Here is an 8,922-nt window from a genome sequence, read left to right as displayed (position 1 = left end):
TCAGAAACATGAGCCCTGTCAGTGTTTTACTATATATGGATATTACAAATGTATATTTGTTTGGATCATTATTCCTGCTGCAAATGTTTCAGGTGGAGCTCATTTTAACTCCTTCATACTTCAGTTTGGGTAGTTAGGAAAGGTTTGAAAAATGATAATGCGCAAAGTAACTAGTAACTAGTACAAAGTTGAATAAAATAGAAATACTCAAGTAAAGTACCTTGAATTTGTACATAAGGACAGTACTTAAGCAAATATACTTTGTTATATTCCACCACTGATCATAATATTTACTCTTACCACTCACAGGTTATTAAAACCATACAATTTACTGCTTCTAATAAAGAGGTGGAATAATATAGAGCAGGATTGAGTTCAGTCTATTGGTCCGGCCCTCCACAACAGTCCCTGTTTCTCATGTGGCTCCTTGGGGAAAATAATTGCCCACCCATGTCCTAAGGCAAGGCAGTTCCACTGTCCTGTGTGGGTAGAGCAGAGAGAGAGAGATGAGTCTTTTCGATTACCCTCTCTTCAGTGCCGCTTGTCTCCAGTGGTACAGGTGATCCTCCTGGTCTTCTGCCCACGCAATGATTAAAATGATTAATCATATGATTTTTTGCGATTAATCGCATTGTTATGTGCAAAATTCAATAATTAATTCAAAAGTAGTGTATTGCGCACTTTTATTTTAAAAGTACTGCTATATGAACAAAAGTGCAATAACATTTGGTTTGCAAACACTTTAAACAAATAAGGTGCTTTTTAACAGCAGTATTCCCTTTACACAGTAACAGTTAAAATACAGTTAAAATGATTCTGATAATAGATATTCAGCCGGTATTCACAACTTTATTTTCATGTGTGTAATAGATGCAATTTGAAATATACACCTTGAAAACTGCAAACCTTTCTATGTCATGTTATTTTCTTCTTTTTTTATGTTTGTTAAATTCTCAGTAGCGATAACTAAATGATATGCTTATTATACATATTCCAAACAAAAACACTTAAAAAACCTCTACAAAAATAATTGAAATGAATCATTTCTTTTTTGCTTTTTTTGGTATTTTGGTCAGACACATATGCAACTCTGATTAGCGTGTAATACGTGTGGTATTTGTTATAAATGTACGTTAGTACATAGAGGGTGATAACAAGCTGTACTTGGAGGGTCTTAGGACCCAGAGGAATGTAGATGAAGGAAACAGGAAGAGACGGACTAGACGCCACACTAACCGCTGGCTGACTGGTGTTATGGTTTAACCAATGTGTCTGTTGTTGTCGTAGTTATGGCAGCTGTTGCAAATTGACGCATTCGGCTGAAGGTCTCCAGTTAACAGGGTCTCTGGGTAAACCGTAACACCGGTTATTGTGTTAAAAATGTCTGCTTAATAATGAAAAAAAAAACTGCGTTAATGCGCGATAAAATAATTGTCGCCGTTAATTAATTAATGCGTTAACGCGATATTATTAACGCGTTAAATTGCTCAGCACTAATAATGAGTCATATATATATATAGCTATATATATATATATATATATATATATATATAGCTATATATATATATATATAGCTATATATATATATATATATATATATATATATATATAGTTGCAAAGCACTGTCTATGTTATTTTGCTTTAGTTTATTTAACATATATTTCCCAATTCATGTTTTTTACATTAGTTTTTATTCTTAATTTAGGGGCAACAGCTAATGTCTTTTTGATATTTCCTGTCCTATGCATTTGTTATTGTACTTTATGCTGTTTTATATGCATGAAAAAAAGTAAAACTAATGTTCAAATTATACATTATACTTTGAGTTAATAAAAACTCATTATTAAGGCACTGGACAATATCAGTCTAATGAGACAAGAAGAAGCTGCATTCTACTTTCATATGGATGGTTAAGGGATACATAAAGTAATGCATACTGTAAGTAAGATTCATATGTATGGAAAGTTGACAATACAAAAAAATATAAAATTATGATTGACCATGGGTGCTACTTATACGGTCCTGATGGTTCGCCAGCCAAACGCAGTAATATCACTGAGATGAGGCACAAAGCACTTATTATCACTGATGAATGTTGTACACACTGGATCTCCTGGGGAGAAGAGAGGACCCCTAACGGGACAGTCAGCTTCTTTTTCTGGATCCAAATGGCTTTGTCAGCAGTGGAGGCCATCTTCTGTCTTGGCAGTTTTAATCAGTCAGCCTGTTCAAAGAGCTCCATGAAAGGCAGAAACACGGAGACACAGAGGAGGAGAGGTTGTTTAGAGCATGTGGGTGTACATTGGGCCTCATTCAAAACTTTGCTCTTGCCATCTCCCTAGTTGAATAGAGGCTAATGATACTGCAAAAATGAACATGCTGAAGTTGAGTTCAAAACAGGCAATAACCCAACAATCTTAGCATTCTATCATCAGAGGACAACCACTTTGTCTTGAAAAACTCTTGTCTGTTTCAGTTTGATTCCTGTTCAATTTTATATAAATTTGTTCTTAACATTCTTAATTAGTCAGTCAAAAGAAGACGGCTAGTGATCACACAGCTATGGAAGACCTAGCCGTTGAAAGCCCTTCATCTGGTATCTGCAAAATCTTCATGAATACTGAAAATGCTTGTCACACTAAATTGTTTACAATGTATTGACATGAGGAATGAAACATGATCACAGAGGACCTTTAGGGGGAGACAAATGAGATTGTATCAGCTGTTGTATGAAGCAAAGAATATGAACACCAACAGGTGACAGGCAAATGATACATGATTAAATTCCACAGCTCATTTAATTTTATTTTGTAGTTTTCTTTAAATTAAAGGCTTATCCTCCATTTTATTTGCATAATGGAAATGAGGGACACTGCCAACAGACTGTTTACAGAAGGATAGAGTTTGTATATAACCACACAACTTGTATTTTACCTTCCCGTACATGCCATCTTGCACTTAACATATGGATAAGTAATACTCTTCATGATCTGAAACTTGTTTTGTGTTAATTTAAACCCTCACAATTATATTTGATATATTTGATATCTTAGATATCTCGCCTTGTGACTTTGTGGTCAAATGTTGTCTTGTTGCAGCTCAATGTAAGTCTGAAGGTGGAAGTGAAAATAAATGAATCTAACCACAGGAAACTATTCTAACTATAAACTTGCGTGCTGTGCTACCCCACTGTCTTTGACATTATGATCTGTTGCACCCTGTCTTGATTTTAATATTGCCTCACTAAGCATCACATCAAGCATCGACACCTGCAGGGTTGTCCCTTGTCACCAATCCTGTTTGTGATTTGGATTTCAAGGCATAGCCGGTGGGAGAAGAGTGTCCGTTTTGGGGACCTCAGAATTGCATCCCTGCTTTTTGCAGATGATGTGGTTCCATCGTCCCCCTCAGAACGTGACCTGCAGCACGCAGCAGCACGCTGTCTAAAATAGCATAGAACACATGCAGTTTTAGAAGCCTGCCCTTATTTGATTGTACCTTCATCATCTAGTCTATACAGTACCTGCTGATGTTAAAATACATTTGACTTTGCAAACCAGTCATCTCTTTCAGACCATTAGTCACCCTTCAGTATTTCTCCTGTTACAAAGTCATTATGTAAGGGCTCCATGTGTGAAGTATAGCACTGAGAGCTGTTAAAAGTCACCCGGTTAGATTTGCAGTAAGGTTATCAGGAGAGATGCAACCATGCTTCATGTGTCCTGAGTCATTTAAGAGTGACCCAGTACAGGCTCAGCTGTTGACTCCAAGGTGATGACACCCTGCTTGTTTGCAAGAAGACGTCATACAGTCATGAGGATCAGAGCATCAGGGTTTTATTTCTACCTCCAATCATCCACAGCAAGCTTTACATTTGAGAGGAAAAAATAACTGCACGTGTATGTAACAGGAAACTTTAAAGAACTGACAGAGAAAACCGCGGTAGTTCCTCACTATCAATCAACATGCACCTCACCAGTGTTGCCATAGCCTCCTCCAAGACGACACCCAGCAACTTAGCCATCTTATCTGATTTTGATAAGGAGGTTGACCTGGAGGTATTTTCCTGTCATTAACCCCCTAAAATATATCCTGTGCAAGTATGATGGCCATGTTGTCCTATTATCCTGCTGCAATTCTATCACATGTATACATTTGGTGATTTACAGGTCAAAGCCATTATTTCAACTGCATTTAAATGACTAGATTTCATTTTGTGGGTCTTAATATGTCGTTTGACATGCAAATCACTGCTAACTGGGTTGTATAAAAATGACATTACATTTGCTTGTATGGTCATGGTCATCATTAGCTGTACTATAACTATGATTATTAGGACTGACAGTGATATAATAAAAGCAGTCAATACTGCAGCTTCTTTTAACAACTTTTAAGAGCCATGTTAGTGAGACACATTTCTTGGTTATCGCACTGGTACAGTGGACACCCTGAAGCTATAAGAGTGACTAAAGGACAAGTCTATCCCAAAGACAAAAAACAATTGAACAAAAAGATTGTGTTGTGGTTATGTATTACACCTGTTTTGAATTGTGCAAAAGTTAATGTGCATCCATGTCTTTCTGTATTGGTGGTAAATAACAGGGTCTTTTTAGTGTCCCAATAAGCCTGACTGCATGGATATACAGAAGTCAATTGATTTAGGATAAACATAAATCTATATTCCTTATATTCCCCCAAATTAAGCTGCCTTTTTAACCCCTAAAACCTCACTGAACCACCAGCAGGTTAATTATAAACTCATGATGTACAGCATAACATTGTTCAAACCCATACAGTTTTACTTGATTAAGTGGACATCCTAAAGGATCCAACCATACCAAATATAGTATTACAGGCTACATTTTGAGGAAATGTACAGAATGATTAGCAATACATGAATAACATTTAAATTGGATGGAATGGTGCAGCCATTAAAAAAGCATAGACTCTAGTGTTTGAATAATTGTTGAACAAAAAATAGTTATTTGTTAGTTTATTTAACTTGAAAGACTATACAGATTATCATTGTTACCGTTGAAGATTGCAACTGTGTCAGGATAAAAACAACAAAAGAGATAAAAGAGACTGTCTACATGTGAATATGCATGTGCCTAGATGTTGTGCATAACATGCACTGACTTAAGAGTATATATGCTATATGAATATGTGGGGGTAACGACATGTATGTGAAGTGTATCCTTTTAAAACTCATTCAATCGTCATTAAATAGCTTCACTGAGGGGCTGGAACAAGCTGATACATAATATACATAATGCTGTCAAACAGTGTGAAGTTAAAAATGGGTACAGAAGTTATTAAATGCCCAAACTTTGCTCACTCTTTGTTTGTTCTTGCTCCAGAATGACAGAACACAGAAGCCACGTCCTTCAGGTCCGTTTTATTTCATTTTTAACGTTCTGTATTTTGTGGGCGTTGCTCTGGAAATAAATACCCAATAGGCTGCCAGTATACTCTCTTACACCCGCCTCTTTACATGGTTGCTATGCCTACTACACGTTACTCTCTGATGGACGGGAGGAGGCAGCCAATCAGCATCGAGCTGGGCGGGAGTTTGTGCGCACATTGAAAACTGCCTGGTTGAATTTCTACTACTATGATCAAACCGCTCAGGGTGCACACAAGTGTCGGACCGTGGCCGCCGAAAAGACTGGGGATGGGAAATGTACTATAAACGCAGTTGGGAAAAGTCCATACAGGTACTGAAGTGTTCATTTTCTTTATTTCACCACCTTCTGTTATATGAATATAATGCAGGAATTGGCTCGTCAGACTGAGCTAATGCTAGGCTATTTAAAATATCGAGTTGGTCATGCATGGCTGTGACATTGTTGAATTGAAACCGGCAACACTAGTAGACACGTTTGTTTGACACATGGACGAAAGACATGGAGCTTGTTGAACGACAAAAAAACTTAACGAGAGACGAGCTTCTTTTTAAGCTTCATTTTTATGAGCTTAAAATGAACGTTAAATATAACTTTATAGGCAATGTTCACTCTCACAGACCAAAATATCTCTCCATAGAGGTGTTCAGAATGAGCATCATCTGTCAAGGTGGGACAGGAGGGACTGATGCACATTCATGTTACACTCTAGCTTCCTCTGATGCTCACTAAGAGTCCTTTTTGGAGCTGAATGGTGGGTTTTTGGTCATATGGTCCTCCTGCATCCTGAGACAGCTTGTCTTTTGCAGAGGGGATTTTTTACTATGACGTTTGAACAATCATGTGAATCCATGACTTGATCCTTACCAAAACTGTGGCTGATATCTATACAGATATTTGAGAGTTTAAAGATGTATTGGACTGGACATTTTACAGTTAAAAAACAATGTATCAGTGCTTTCCTGTGAACTGGTTAGAACTCTCCTCAAATATATCTTTTGCATTTCTGTACTTCAATGTATTGTTGCTTATCGGCTAACATTTGTGCCGATACTCAACTAAGCTAAGCTGAAATCGCTGATAATGGTAAACACTGTCTATTCATCAAGCTCACAAACTGAATCAGAACTTAGGTTTACTGTTGGGATCACAGATCAGAGAAACATTATTGGGTTTCTAGGTTACATGGAGAGAGAGAGAGAGAGAGAGAGAGAGAGAGAGAGAGAGAGAGAGCTGTTCATGCCTGCTAATATTAACTGGTGTGTTCTAGTTATCCTATGTGAATTCTAGAGGTATGGCAGGTATTTATTTGCCTCCATTGGAGAATAGTACTCAACCTGGAGACACCCGTATGGTCCAGCTCTTGTTAACAAACTCAGAAAGGATCAAAACAAACAGAGCTTTTGATAAGAAGTGGTTTAATTAACTCTTTGGATCGTAGTTTGATAATTCAGAGTAGTGCCTTTTTATAATGCATTATGGGCCTAACTTTACCAAATTAACTCTTTTTTAACTTAAAAGACACAATTTATAATCTAAAAGATTGTACCAACGCCTGAAAATCGAATACAGGAGTGGACTGGTAGGTCTTTTAATATGACACTAAACAATCAAGTTGTTAATGTTATCAGTATCAGATATCAGTAATGTTTGTCTATTTGTGTAAAACTAGCTTTTGAATAGACAACAGATGCAAATATGCCTCAAACTTTTATGGTAAAACTATACATATTGGGGGGTTTCACTGTGGCCTACTGGTCTATGACCACAACATCCATGATTTCCTCTCTCTCTCATTTCCTGCCATGCTGGCTCTGTTCTATGTATGCTATCAAATGCAATAAAAATCTGCTAAAACAAAATAACCTTTAGAAATACAGAAAATGAAACGGTGAAAGTAAGACAGATCATTTTAGGGTTTTGACGTAGACACCTGCTTAATTGCATCATTCTCAGGAGGTTGCACCAAAACAACCAGACTGGAATTCCCCTTTAACTGTCAGACAGACGTTTAATTCTCAAACCGCTGTAACGCATGCCACAGTATTTGCATCTTCTTCACACTGCATCTGTCTTCTTGTGCTTTTAATGGTCTGTCTGCCAGTGTTGTTTTTCTCTCTCTGCTTGTGAAAGCAAGTGGCAGGAGTTGAGAGTTGAATGCTGCTAGGTCTGCTGGTATCAAAGATGTAAACAAGCCTCTCCCTGGTGCCTTGGCTTCAACAGGAGAGAGACCTTTTTCCTCGCTGTGAAAGGGAGTCAGGATGAGTGGGATGGTGAGAAAGGAGACGAGTGAAGGGGGGGTCATTAAATATAAGAAGTCTACCAGTGATGGGGGGGGATGTTTTCTCTCACTTCTCCTCAGTTTACAGGCCCAATATTGGCAAGTCGTACTTGGCGCTGCTTAGTTCTTTACGATCGATTTTCATTCACTGACCAAAGGCTGTTTTCTAGTGCCTGTCTGTTGAGGCCTGTCAGTGATGTGTATCTAAAGGTATGACTAGACCTCGAGTTACATCTCCACCTCTAAGGACGTGTATTTTGGCTTGAATAAGAGATACTTTGGTCTAATTTTGTGAATTCTCATCAGACTTTTATTTAGCTCTATTGATTATACAGAAATGGTTTTACCCACCATTGCCATGACATCTTCTAAAGACATTCATGGTATCCAGAGGAGGAAGCTTAATGATTCTGGTCATGTTTCCTCCAGCACATAACTATAAACTCAGTCTTGTTCAAAATAGCCATCATTGAATTTTCTGAAGTGTGTAAAAGATCTTTAATGTAAAGCTTGGGTATTTTCAGATGTCACACGTTTTTCTTTTGGTGTGTAGTCATATGGTGAAATTGCTTTCTGAACCCAGACAGAAAGGACACTTGGGAATCACTCCAGTTTCAAAAATGTAGTTACAGTTTGTCATTTAGGCAATCACAGAAAGTGAGGAGGCTGGCCACCTGAGTACATGTTAGAGAAGTCTCCAACCCTCTGGTGACACCGGGTTTTGTCGACTGGCTGCTTGCTCACAGCCATGCAGCACACAACCAATTACTAAACCACAAACACTTCTGTGAAGCCCGACGCTTTTTGAGGAGTTTGACGTCTCCAGACATCAGGAATTGTGTCTGACAGAAAGAAGGAGTGAGGTGTGAAGAGAAAAAAGGAGCAGGCAAATAAAAAGAGCTCCCTGTTTTGCATTTATTTTTGAATGCAGCAACGCAACGGTGTGCAGCCATGCATAGTTAATCAGCCGGACTCTTCACCTTCCCTGATGACTCCTCTTTCCCTCTCTTTTGACCCATAGAGATCTTCTTACTACTACTTATTGTGATTCCCCCCCCCATTGGCTCTCCTACAACACATTGTATGGTGCCAATGACAAATATTAATTATGCATGAGTAGCCTCTCATATGTAGGCTGCAGTGCTGCAGGGCCTTCCCTCTGCTTTGCCAAGCAGGGCAGAACCCAGAGGCAGGAAATATGAGGCAGGAAGCTAACCTGTTACACAATGACGACAC

At 38.2% G+C, this 8,922-nt stretch overlaps 1 protein-coding gene across 1 annotated transcript in view; it reads left to right on the top strand.

Moving 5' to 3' along the window:
• The first annotated feature begins 5,627 nt into the window (after nt 1-5,627).
• fcho1 (FCH and mu domain containing endocytic adaptor 1) overlaps nt 5,628-8,922 on the top strand; it is a 53,476-nt gene continuing 50,181 nt past the window's right edge. Inside the window, exon 1 of the mRNA XM_068707585.1 lies at nt 5,628-5,717. The gene's annotated coding sequence lies outside the window, so the exon portion shown is untranslated. The remainder of the gene's footprint in view (nt 5,718-8,922) is intronic.

The sequence above is a fragment of the Cebidichthys violaceus genome, unplaced genomic scaffold (genome assembly GCF_023349555.1).
Source record: "Cebidichthys violaceus isolate CVI_PGR_0920_01 unplaced genomic scaffold, fCebVio1.0.p SCAF_13, whole genome shotgun sequence".
Lineage (NCBI taxonomy): Eukaryota > Metazoa > Chordata > Actinopteri > Perciformes > Stichaeidae > Cebidichthys > Cebidichthys violaceus.
This window is presented reverse-complemented; position numbering and strand designations above follow the sequence as displayed.